Source organism: Hyla sarda, chromosome 1, assembly GCF_029499605.1.
Source record: "Hyla sarda isolate aHylSar1 chromosome 1, aHylSar1.hap1, whole genome shotgun sequence".
Lineage (NCBI taxonomy): Eukaryota > Metazoa > Chordata > Amphibia > Anura > Hylidae > Hyla > Hyla sarda.
Window position 1 is genome coordinate 583028379 of NC_079189.1, and position 13557 is coordinate 583041935.

Sequence of the window (13557 nt, forward strand, 5' to 3'; positions counted from 1 at the left end):
CAGACCCTTCTGGCAGTGTCTACCCAGACAGGGAGACTCCAGCTGTTGCTAAACTACAACTCGCAGCATGCCCAAACAGCCAAAGGCTGTCTGGGCATGCTGGGAGTTGTAGTTTTGCACCAATTGGTGGCTCCCTGTTTGGGTAGACATTGCATCATGGGTGCTCTCCCCAGCGGACAGCGCCAAAAATGTCATAACCAATCGTTTCAGATCCGTGTATGCAGAGGATTACTGCGGATTCGATGGATTACGGCGGATAATTTTATTTTTCCTTTAATAAAATGGTTAACGAGGGCTGTGGGGGAGTGTTTTTTTTAATAAAATAATTTTTCCAATGTGTTGTGTTTTTTTTTTTTTATTGAATTTTCAGGGTTAGTAGTGGAAGCTGTCTTATTGACGGAATCCATTACTAGGCCAGGGCTTAGTGCTAGCCCCAAAAACAGCTAGCACTAACCCCCAATTATTACCCCGGTACCCACCGCCACAGGGGTGCCGGGAAGAGCCGGTACCAACAGGCCCGGAGCGTCAAAAATGGCGCTCCTGGACCTAGGCGGTAACAGGCTGGCGTTATTTAGGCTGGGGAGGGCCAGTAACAATGGTCCTCGCCCACCCTGGTAACGTCAGGCTGTTGCTGTTTGGTTGGTATTGTGCTGAGAATGAAAATACGGGGAACCCTATGCGTTTTTTTATTTAAATATAAAAAAAAATTAACAAAAAAAACGCATAGGGTTCCCCGTATTTTCATTCTCAGCACAATACCAACCAAACAGCAACAGCCTGACGTTACCAGGGTGGACGAGGACCATTGTTACTGGCCCTCCCCAACCTAAATAACGCCAGCCTGTTACCGCCTGGGACCAGGAGCGCCATTTTTGACGCTCCGGGCCTGTTGGTACCGGCTCTTCCCGTCACCCCTGTGGTGGTGGGTACCGGGGTAATAATTGGGGGTTAGCACTAAGCCCTGGCCTAGTAATGGATTCCGTCAATAAGACAGCTTCCACTACTAACCCTGAAAATTCAATAAAAAAAAAAAAAATTATTTTATTTAAAAAAACACTCCCCCACAGCCCTCGTTAACCATTTTATTAAAGGGAAAAAAAATCCGCCGTAATCCATCGAATCCGCAGTAATCCTCTGCATACACGGATCTGAAACGAAAAAAAAACACAAAAAAAATGGTTATGACATTTCTGGCGCTGTCTGCTGGGGAGAGCACCCATGATGCAATGTCTACCCAAACAGAGAGCCACCAATTGGTGCAAAACTACAACTCCCAGCATGCCCAGACAGCCTGGGCATGCTGGGAGTTGTAGTTTAGCAACAGCTGGAGTCTCCCTGTCTGGGTAGACACTGCCAGAAGGGTCTTCTCACATTATACAAAACGTACAATGTGAACAGAGCTTCAGATTAACTAGCCTTGTTCCCTTCTGTAGCTCCGCCCCCTAATGATGTCATCACTAGGGGGCGGAGCTACACGAACCCGGCCCGGGACTCGAGGGAAGTAAGCTGGACTTCATCTTCTGTATACACTGTATACAGCTATCTATAGATAGCTGTATATAGTGTATACCGCCCAAAGGGTTAACCTACACTGTCCAGCAGTGTAAGTTAACTCTTCCCTTGCTGGGCTTGTGCATAGCGCACAGCTCAGCAAGGGGTTAAGTGAGCGAGCAATGTGTATACTGTATACACATTGCAGGCTCACTGTAAGTTCTTGCTGGGCAGTAGATATACGATGTATACCTACGGCTCAGCGTCAGCTGTTCTCCCGACTCTGTAGCCCTGAGAACAGCTGATCCCGACATTCACACATTCACATAAGGAGGATCGCAGCGGGTGTCAGGAGGAGTGACATCCCTGGGATCTGTCCCTTACTGCAGGTACTAATACTCCCAACATGGAGCACACTCTGCTCCATGCTGGGAGCTGTAGTACCTGCATCAGTGGCGTCGCTAGGGGGGGGGCCAGAGGGGGCCATGGCCCCCCTAGATCAGGCCGTGCCCCCCCTTGTGCCCCCCAATTTAAAATAGTCGGGTCGGCAACCACTCATGGCACGCGGGGCTCCGGGCGGAGAGGTGCTCACTCCGCTAATGGGGATCCAGGATACTTGTCCCGGATCCCCAGGCGAGCCAGCGCCGCTTTCAGCTGTGTGCACACACAGCTAAGCCTCCTCTCAGTGTGAGCCGCAGGACCTGCCGCTTCACTGAGAGGAGACCTGTGAACTCTGCCCCCACGCAGTGCAGGCGCCGATGACGTCACTCATCGGCGCCTGCACTATAGCGGGAGAAGAACGCAGCCCCCTGTGCTGCTGAGGAGAGCCTGCGTATAGGTGAGTAAAAGGTTTATTTTAAATTTTTTAATCATCATGGGGGGGGGGTTGATGATGTGGAGGAGGGGGGGGTGGGGGGGTTGATGATTGTTACGCCGAGCAGCATTATTGTTAATTTAAGGGGGTAATCCACCATAAAGTGACTTTAATACTTACCTGCCAGAGAGTAATGTACATGCTTAGGAAGGATGTGTGCTCGTCTTGGAGCTAAATGGCTGTGTTGTGAGTCCACCATAATGCTGCTGATTTCTTTTTGTAAACTGGAAATTTCCTGTTGGAGTTCCTTCCCTCCAACTAGTCCAAGAATCCCTTGTTTGTATGTGTAAGGTTACTTTTAACCTTCCCACACATCAGCCACCTGCACCGGCCACAAGCACCGGCCATGAGCGGAGTGTCCCTGTGTCCCCAACCGCCGGCGGGGCCGGAATTCGCATCGCGGGACGCACCCGCATGGCCCGTCTCTCACCACACTCCGCTCCTGCAGCTCCTTTGTCTCTCAGCTCCAGCTCACGCGTTTCTGTCCCTTAGGGCGCGAGTGCGCCGGAGCTCTGAAATTTTAAGGGCCAGTACGCCCATAATTAGTGAATACACCTGACACCACATTATAATTTGTTGGCACATCCCACACTTCCCTGCCAGATCTTCAGTGCCTATTGCCTGAGAGCAAGCATTCCTATTGCCTGTTGCCATACCCGTGTATCCAGACCTTCCTGCTACGTTTTTTGACTATGTACCTTTGCCGCCTGCCTTGACCTACTGCTACGTTGACTACGCTACTGCCTCTTCCCTCGGTACTTCGCCTTCCCCAGTTACCTGTGTGGTTGAGCCGTGTTGGGGGTAGCTGGGTGTTGCCTGCCACAGCAAGCCCATCCTGCCTTGCGGCGGGCTCTGGTGAAGACTAGCGGCACCTTAGACTCCGCTCCCCGATGCGGTCCGAGTCATCAGCCACACAGGTAGAGGATCCATATCCAGCTCCGTTACAGTAAGATCCGGCCATGGATCCCAGTGGAGTTCCAGTTTGTCGCTTCAAGAAAAGTTTGAGGGGGATCCTAAGTCCTGTCGTGGTTTTGTGACGCAGTGCTCCATGCACATTGAACTCATGGCGGACCAGTTCTCCATGGAACGAGCAAAGGTGGCCTTCGTCATCTGTCTCTTATCTAGAAGGGCGTTGGCCTGGGCAACTCCGCTGTGGGATCACAGTGATGCCATCACTACCAATCTCCAGGTGTTCCTGACGGAATTTCGCAGTGTCTTTGAAGAACCTGCCCGATCTTCCTCCGCACGGCTTTGCTGAGTCTTTCTCAGGGCAACTCCACTGTGGGTGAGTACGCCATCTGTTTCTGGACCCTAGCGTCAGAGTTGTCTTGGAATAATGAAGCTCTTTGCGCTACTTTCAAGAGAGGATTATCAAGTCAAATTAAGGATGTCCTCGCTACCCGGGAATTTGCCATCTAACTTGAATGAACTTATACAATTGGCATCCCGGATTGATATCCGTTTCTCTGAGCGACGAGAGGAATTACGTCAAGAAAGGGAATATGCACGACCTCAGCGCTTTCCTCATCTGGCACCAGACTTCCAGCAACCACTGCAACCTTCTATGTTGCCACCCGCAGTGGAGGCTATGCAAGTGGATCGGTCTCGCCTGACCCTACAGGAAAGAACTCGCCGACGAACCGAAAATCTATGCCTATACTGCGCCAGTGCAGACCACTTCCTTAAAGATTTTCCTCTGCGTCCACAGCCACAGGGAAATGCTCGCACCTAGGGTTCGTGGGAGAGGCCTCCCTAGGTGTGAATTCCACCTCTCCAAGCTTTAATTTGACGGTCCAGCTTTTTCTTCCCTCTAAAGAGATCATCTCTGTTCTGGCTTTCCTGGACTTTGGCTCAGCGGGCAACTTTATTGATGCCTCCCTAGTGCATTGGTATCATCTGCCAGTGTCTCGCCTCTTAAAACCACTGTACATCTCTACGGTCAATGGAGAAAGACTGGACTGTACCGTGCTATATTGCTGTCGATGCAGATCGGGTTCCTGCTAGACTTGTGCACTAGAAAAATTTTCGTTTAATTTCGTTTCGTTTTTTCGTTTTGGAAAAAAATTTCGGTTCGGCAATATTTTCGGTTTAGATTTTTCGGATACATTCGGTATTCGGGTATTCGGGTTGATTTTTTTTTGATACATTCGGTATTCTTTTTTTTTGGGGGTCTTTAGCGATCCTAAAAAATTATGGCCATACCTTTTTTATTAAAATTTCGTAGGTTACCATAAAAAAAATCATAATAAAAAAGATACAGTAGTGATGGAAAAAATTGTATCTAACGAAATGCATCTTTTTTATTATGAAATGTTTATTCATTTTTAAACAGGGATCAATTTATGTGAGCGGGTAAAGCACTAAAAATGTAGCCGACAATAGTAAAAATGTAGTGTGTGCGTGTTTTTCACTTTTTTATAAAACATTTTTTAGGTAGTACTACTACTCTCAGCATGGAACACACTGTTCCATGATGGGAGTAGTAGTTACCTGTACTAATTGACAGATTGCCGGGGTCCCTTGCGATCCTCTTGTATAATGTATAGATGCGGCGGCCGCTCTTCTATGGTCCCCTGCACTCACGTATATATACACATATTCATATTTCCCGCAGAGCTGTGATTGGCCAGATGGTTCCAGCCAATCACAGCTCTCTGTGAGAAATAGGAATATGTGTATATATACGGCCGTGCAGGGGACCATAGGAGAGCGGCGGCCGCATCCATACATTATACAGGAGCATCACAGCGGGTGTCAGGAGTGATACCCGCAGTGATCTTTCCTTTACTACAAGTACTACCACTCCCAACATGGAGTACACTCTGCTCCATGCTGGGAGCTGTAGTACCTGCATTAATAGACAGATCGCAGTGGTTGTCAGAAGTTACACTTGCTGCGATATGTCTATTAATGCAGGTACTACAGCTCCCAGCATGGAGCAGAGTGTACTCCATGTTGGGAGTGGTAGTACTTGTAGTAAGGAACAGATCCCAGGGATGTCACTTCTCCTGACACCCGCTGCGATCCTCCTGAAGTGAATGTCGGGATCAGCTGTTCTCAGGGCTACAGAGCCGGGAGAACAGCTGACCCTGAGCCATAGGTATACATCGTATATCTACTGCCCAGCAAGAACTTACAGTGAGCCTGCAATGTGTATACAGTATACACATTGCTGGCTCACTTATCCCCTTGCTAAGCTGTGCGCTATGCACAAGCCCAGCAAGGGAAGAGTTAACTTACACTGCTGGACAGTGTAGGTTAACCCTTTGGGCGGTATACACTATATACAGCTATCTATAGATAGCTGTATACAGTGTATACAGAAGACGAAGTCCAGCTTACTTCCCTCGAGTCCCGAGCCGATCCGTGTAGTGATGACGTCATTAGGGGCGGAGCTACAGAAGGGAAAAAGGCTAGTTTATCTGAAGCTCTGTTCACATTGTACGTTTTGTATAATGTGAACAGACCCTTCTGGCAGTGTCTACCCAGACAGGGAGACTCCAGCTGTTGCTAAACTACAACTCGCAGCATGCCCAAACAGCCAAAGGCTGTCTGGGCATGCTGGGAGTTGTAGTTTTGCACCAATTGGTGGCTCCCTGTTTGGGTAGACATTGCATCATGGGTGCTCTCCCCAGCGGACAGCGCCAAAAATGTCATAACCAATCGTTTCAGATCCGTGTATGCAGAGGATTACTGCGGATTCGATGGATTACGGCGGATAATTTTATTTTTCCTTTAATAAAATGGTTAACGAGGGCTGTGGGGGAGTGTTTTTTTTAATAAAATAATTTTTCCAATGTGTTGTGTTTTTTTTTTTTCATTGAATTTTCAGGGTTAGTAGTGGAAGCTGTCTTATTGACGGAATCCATTACTAGGCCAGGGCTTAGTGCTAGCCCCAAAAACAGCTAGCACTAACCCCCAATTATTACCCCGGTACCCACCGCCACAGGGGTGCCGGGAAGAGCCGGTACCAACAGGCCCAGAGCGTCAAAAATGGCGCTCCTGGACCTAGGCGGTAACAGGCTGGCGTTATTTAGGCTGGGGAGGGCCAGTAACAATGGTCCTCGCCCACCCTGGTAACGTCAGGCTGTTGCTGTTTGGTTGGTATTGTGCTGAGAATGAAAATACGGGGAACCCTATGCGTTTTTTTATTTAAATATAAAAAAAAATTAACAAAAAAAACGCATAGGGTTCCCCGTATTTTCATTCTCAGCACAATACCAACCAAACAGCAACAGCCTGACGTTACCAGGGTGGACGAGGACCATTGTTACTGGCCCTCCCCAACCTAAATAACGCCAGCCTGTTACCGCCTGGGACCAGGAGCGCCATTTTTGACGCTCCGGGCCTGTTGGTACCGGCTCTTCCCGTCACCCCTGTGGTGGTGGGTACCGGGGTAATAATTGGGGGTTAGCACTAAGCCCTGGCCTAGTAATGGATTCCGTCAATAAGACAGCTTCCACTACTAACCCTGAAAATTCAATAAAAAAAAAAAAAATTATTTTATTTAAAAAAACACTCCCCCACAGCCCTCGTTAACCATTTTATTAAAGGGAAAAAAAATCCGCCGTAATCCATCGAATCCGCAGTAATCCTCTGCATACACGGATCTGAAACGAAAAAAAAAACACAAAAAAAATGGTTATGACATTTCTGGCGCTGTCTGCTGGGGAGAGCACCCATGATGCAATGTCTACCCAAACAGAGAGCCACCAATTGGTGCAAAACTACAACTCCCAGCATGCCCAGACAGCCTGGGCATGCTGGGAGTTGTAGTTTAGCAACAGCTGGAGTCTCCCTGTCTGGGTAGACACTGCCAGAAGGGTCTTCTCACATTATACAAAACGTACAATGTGAACAGAGCTTCAGATTAACTAGCCTTGTTCCCTTCTGTAGCTCCGCCCCCTAATGATGTCATCACTAGGGGGCGGAGCTACACGAACCCGGCCCGGGACTCGAGGGAAGTAAGCTGGACTTCATCTTCTGTATACACTGTATACAGCTATCTATAGATAGCTGTATATAGTGTATACCGCCCAAAGGGTTAACCTACACTGTCCAGCAGTGTAAGTTAACTCTTCCCTTGCTGGGCTTGTGCATAGCGCACAGCTCAGCAAGGGGTTAAGTGAGCGAGCAATGTGTATACTGTATACACATTGCAGGCTCACTGTAAGTTCTTGCTGGGCAGTAGATATACGATGTATACCTACGGCTCAGCGTCAGCTGTTCTCCCGACTCTGTAGCCCTGAGAACAGCTGATCCCGACATTCACACATTCACATAAGGAGGATCGCAGCGGGTGTCAGGAGGAGTGACATCCCTGGGATCTGTCCCTTACTGCAGGTACTAATACTCCCAACATGGAGCACACTCTGCTCCATGCTGGGAGCTGTAGTACCTGCATCAGTGGCATCGCTAGGGGGGGGGCCAGAGGGGGCCATGGCCCCCCTAGATCAGGCCGTGCCCCCCCTTGTGCCCCCCAATTTAAAATAGTCGGGTCGGCAACCACTCATGGCACGCGGGGCTCCGGGCGGAGAGGTGCTCACTCCGCTAATGGGGATCCAGGATACTTGTCCCGGATCCCCAGGCGAGCCAGCGCCGCTTTCAGCTGTGTGCACACACAGCTAAGCCTCCTCTCAGTGTGAGCCGCAGGACCTGCCGCTTCACTGAGAGGAGACCTGTGAACTCTGCCCCCACGCAGTGCAGGCGCCGATGACGTCACTCATCGGCGCCTGCACTATAGCGGGAGAAGAACGCAGCCCCCTGTGCTGCTGAGGAGAGCCTGCGTATAGGTGAGTAAAAGGTTTATTTTAAATTTTTTAATCATCATGGGGGGGGGGTTGATGATGTGGAGGAGGGGGGGGGGTGGGGGGGTTTATGATTGTTACGCCGAGCAGCATTATTGTTAATTTAAGGGGGTAATCCACCATAAAGTGACTTTAATACTTACCTGCCAGAGAGTAATGTACATGCTTAGGAAGGATGTGTGCTCGTCTTGGAGCTAAATGGCTGTGTTGTGAGTCCACCATAATGCTGCTGATTTCTTTTTGTAAACTGGAAATTTCCTGTTGGAGTTCCTTCCCTCCAACTAGTCCAAGAATCCCTTGTTTGTATGTGTAAGGTTACTTTTAACCTTCCCACACATCAGCCACCTGCACCGGCCACAAGCACCGGCCATGAGCGGAGTGTCCCTGTGTCCCCAACCGCCGGCGGGGCCGGAATTCGCATCGCGGGACGCACCCGCATGGCCCGTCTCTCACCACACTCCGCTCCTGCAGCTCCTTTGTCTCTCAGCTCCAGCTCACGCGTTTCTGTCCCTTAGGGCGCGAGTGCGCCGGAGCTCTGAAATTTTAAGGGCCAGTACGCCCATAATTAGTGAATACACCTGACACCACATTATAATTTGTTGGCACATCCCACACTTCCCTGCCAGATCTTCAGTGCCTATTGCCTGAGAGCAAGCATTCCTATTGCCTGTTGCCATACCCGTGTATCCAGACCTTCCTGCTACGTTTTTTGACTATGTACCTTTGCCGCCTGCCTTGACCTACTGCTACGTTGACTACGCTACTGCCTCTTCCCTCGGTACTTCGCCTTCCCCAGTTACCTGTGTGGTTGAGCCGTGTTGGGGGTAGCTGGGTGTTGCCTGCCACAGCAAGCCCATCCTGCCTTGCGGCGGGCTCTGGTGAAGACTAGCGGCACCTTAGACTCCGCTCCCCGATGCGGTCCGAGTCATCAGCCACACAGGTAGAGGATCCATATCCAGCTCCGTTACAGTAAGATCCGGCCATGGATCCCAGTGGAGTTCCAGTTTGTCGCTTCAAGAAAAGTTTGAGGGGGATCCTAAGTCCTGTCGTGGTTTTGTGACGCAGTGCTCCATGCACATTGAACTCATGGCGGACCAGTTCTCCATGGAACGAGCAAAGGTGGCCTTCGTCATCTGTCTCTTATCTAGAAGGGCGTTGGCCTGGGCAACTCCGCTGTGGGATCACAGTGATGCCATCACTACCAATCTCCAGGTGTTCCTGACGGAATTTCGCAGTGTCTTTGAAGAACCTGCCCGATCTTCCTCCGCACGGCTTTGCTGAGTCTTTCTCAGGGCAACTCCACTGTGGGTGAGTACGCCATCTGTTTCTGGACCCTAGCGTCAGAGTTGTCTTGGAATAATGAAGCTCTTTGCGCTACTTTCAAGAGAGGATTATCAAGTCAAATTAAGGATGTCCTCGCTACCCGGGAATTTGCCATCTAACTTGAATGAACTTATACAATTGGCATCCCGGATTGATATCCGTTTCTCTGAGCGACGAGAGGAATTACGTCAAGAAAGGGAATATGCAAGACCTCAGCGCTTTCCTCATCTGGCACCAGACTTCCAGCAACCACTGCAACCTTCTATGTTGCCACCCGCAGTGGAGGCTATGCAAGTGGATCGGTCTCGCCTGACCCTACAGGAAAGAACTCGCCGACGAACCGAAAATCTATGCCTATACTGCGCCAGTGCAGACCACTTCCTTAAAGATTTTCCTCTGCGTCCACAGCCACAGGGAAATGCTCGCACCTAGGGTTCGTGGGAGAGGCCTCCCTAGGTGTGAATTCCACCTCTCCAAGCTTTAATTTGACGGTCCAGCTTTTTCTTCCCTCTAAAGAGATCATCTCTGTTCTGGCTTTCCTGGACTTTGGCTCAGCGGGGAACTTTATTGATGCCTCCCTAGTGCATTGGTATCATCTGCCAGTGTCTCGCCTCTTAAAACCACTGTACATCTCTACGGTCAATGGAGAAAGACTGGACTGTACCGTGCTATATTGCTGTCGATGCAGATCGGGTTCCTGCTAGACTTGTGCACTAGAAACATTTTCGTTTAATTTCGTTTCGTTTTTTCGTTTTGGAAAAAAATTTTGGTTCGGCAATATTTTCGGTTTAGATTTTTCGGATACATTCGGTATTCGGGTATTCGGGTTGATTTTTTTTGGATACATTCGGTATTCTTTTTTTTTTGGGGTCTTTAGCGATCCTAAAAAATTATGGCCATACCTTTTTTATTAAAATTTCGTAGGTTACCATAAAAAAAATCATAATAAAAAAGATACAGTAGTGATGGAAAAAATTGTATCTAACGAAATGTATCTTTTTTATTATGAAATGTTTATTCATTTTTAAACAGGGATCAATTTATGTGAGCGGGTAAAGCACTAAAAATGTAGCCGACAATAGTAAAAATGTAGTGTGTGCGTGTTTTTCACTTTTTTATAAAACATTTTTTAGGTAGTACTACTACTCTCAGCATGGAACACACTGTTCCATGATGGGAGTAGTAGTTACCTGTACTAATTGACAGATTGCCGGGGTCCCTTGCGATCCTCTTGTATAATGTATAGATGCGGCGGCCGCTCTTCTATGGTCCCCTGCACTCACGTATATATACACATATTCATATTTCCCGCAGAGCTGTGATTGGCCAGATGGTTCCAGCCAATCACAGCTCTCTGTGAGAAATAGGAATATGTGTATATATACGGCCGTGCAGGGGACCATAGGAGAGCGGCGGCCGCATCCATACATTATACAGGAGCATCACAGCGGGTGTCAGGAGTGATACCCGCAGTGATCTTTCCTTTACTACAAGTACTACCACTCCCAACATGGAGTACACTCTGCTCCATGCTGGGAGCTGTAGTACCTGCATTAATAGACAGATCGCAGTGGTTGTCAGAAGTTACACTTGCTGCGATATGTCTATTAATGCAGGTACTACAGCTCCCAGCATGGAGCAGAGTGTACTCCATGTTGGGAGTGGTAGTACTTGTAGTAAGGAACAGATCCCAGGGATGTCACTTCTCCTGACACCCGCTGCGATCCTCCTGAAGTGAATGTCGGGATCAGCTGTTCTCAGGGCTACAGAGCCGGGAGAACAGCTGACCCTGAGCCATAGGTATACATCGTATATCTACTGCCCAGCAAGAACTTACAGTGAGCCTGCAATGTGTATACAGTATACACATTGCTGGCTCACTTATCCCCTTGCTAAGCTGTGCGCTATGCACAAGCCCAGCAAGGGAAGAGTTAACTTACACTGCTGGACAGTGTAGGTTAACCCTTTGGGCGGTATACACTATATACAGCTATCTATAGATAGCTGTATACAGTGTATACAGAAGACGAAGTCCAGCTTACTTCCCTCGAGTCCCGAGCCGATCCGTGTAGTGATGACGTCATTAGGGGCGGAGCTACAGAAGGGAAAAAGGCTAGTTTATCTGAAGCTCTGTTCACATTGTACGTTTTGTATAATGTGAACAGACCCTTCTGGCAGTGTCTACCCAGACAGGGAGACTCCAGCTGTTGCTAAACTACAACTCGCAGCATGCCCAAACAGCCAAAGGCTGTCTGGGCATGCTGGGAGTTGTAGTTTTGCACCAATTGGTGGCTCCCTGTTTGGGTAGACATTGCATCATGGGTGCTCTCCCCAGCGGACAGCGCCAAAAATGTCATAACCAATCGTTTCAGATCCGTGTATGCAGAGGATTACTGCGGATTCGATGGATTACGGCGGATAATTTTATTTTTCCTTTAATAAAATGGTTAACGAGGGCTGTGGGGGAGTGTTTTTTTTAATAAAATAATTTTTCCAATGTGTTGTGTTTTTTTTTTTTTATTGAATTTTCAGGGTTAGTAGTGGAAGCTGTCTTATTGACGGAATCCATTACTAGGCCAGGGCTTAGTGCTAGCCCCAAAAACAGCTAGCACTAACCCCCAATTATTACCCCGGTACCCACCGCCACAGGGGTGCCGGGAAGAGCCGGTACCAACAGGCCCGGAGCGTCAAAAATGGCGCTCCTGGACCTAGGCGGTAACAGGCTGGCGTTATTTAGGCTGGGGAGGGCCAGTAACAATGGTCCTCGCCCACCCTGGTAACGTCAGGCTGTTGCTGTTTGGTTGGTATTGTGCTGAGAATGAAAATACGGGGAACCCTATGCGTTTTTTTATTTAAATATAAAAAAAAATTAACAAAAAAAACGCATAGGGTTCCCCGTATTTTCATTCTCAGCACAATACCAACCAAACAGCAACAGCCTGACGTTACCAGGGTGGACGAGGACCATTGTTACTGGCCCTCCCCAACCTAAATAACGCCAGCCTGTTACCGCCTGGGACCAGGAGCGCCATTTTTGACGCTCCGGGCCTGTTGGTACCGGCTCTTCCCGTCACCCCTGTGGTGGTGGGTACCGGGGTAATAATTGGGGGTTAGCACTAAGCCCTGGCCTAGTAATGGATTCCGTCAATAAGACAGCTTCCACTACTAACCCTGAAAATTCAATAAAAAAAAAAAAAAAATATTTTATTTAAAAAAACACTCCCCCACAGCCCTCGTTAACCATTTTATTAAAGGGAAAAAAAATCCGCCGTAATCCATCGAATCCGCAGTAATCCTCTGCATACACGGATCTGAAACGAAAAAAAAAACACAAAAAAAATGGTTATGACATTTCTGGCGCTGTCTGCTGGGGAGAGCACCCATGATGCAATGTCTACCCAAACAGAGAGCCACCAATTGGTGCAAAACTACAACTCCCAGCATGCCCAGACAGCCTGGGCATGCTGGGAGTTGTAGTTTAGCAACAGCTGGAGTCTCCCTGTCTGGGTAGACACTGCCAGAAGGGTCTTCTCACATTATACAAAACGTACAATGTGAACAGAGCTTCAGATTAACTAGCCTTGTTCCCTTCTGTAGCTCCGCCCCCTAATGATGTCATCACTAGGGGGCGGAGCTACACGAACCCGGCCCGGGACTCGAGGGAAGTAAGCTGGACTTCATCTTCTGTATACACTGTATACAGCTATCTATAGATAGCTGTATATAGTGTATACCGCCCAAAGGGTTAACCTACACTGTCCAGCAGTGTAAGTTAACTCTTCCCTTGCTGGGCTTGTGCATAGCGCACAGCTCAGCAAGGGGTTAAGTGAGCGAGCAATGTGTATACTGTATACACATTGCAGGCTCACTGTAAGTTCTTGCTGGGCAGTAGATATACGATGTATACCTACGGCTCAGCGTCAGCTGTTCTCCCGACTCTGTAGCCCTGAGAACAGCTGATCCCGACATTCACATAAGGAGGATCGCAGCGGGTGTCAGGAGGAGTGACATCCCTGGGATCTGTCCCTTACTGCAGGTACTAATACTCCCAACATGGAGCAC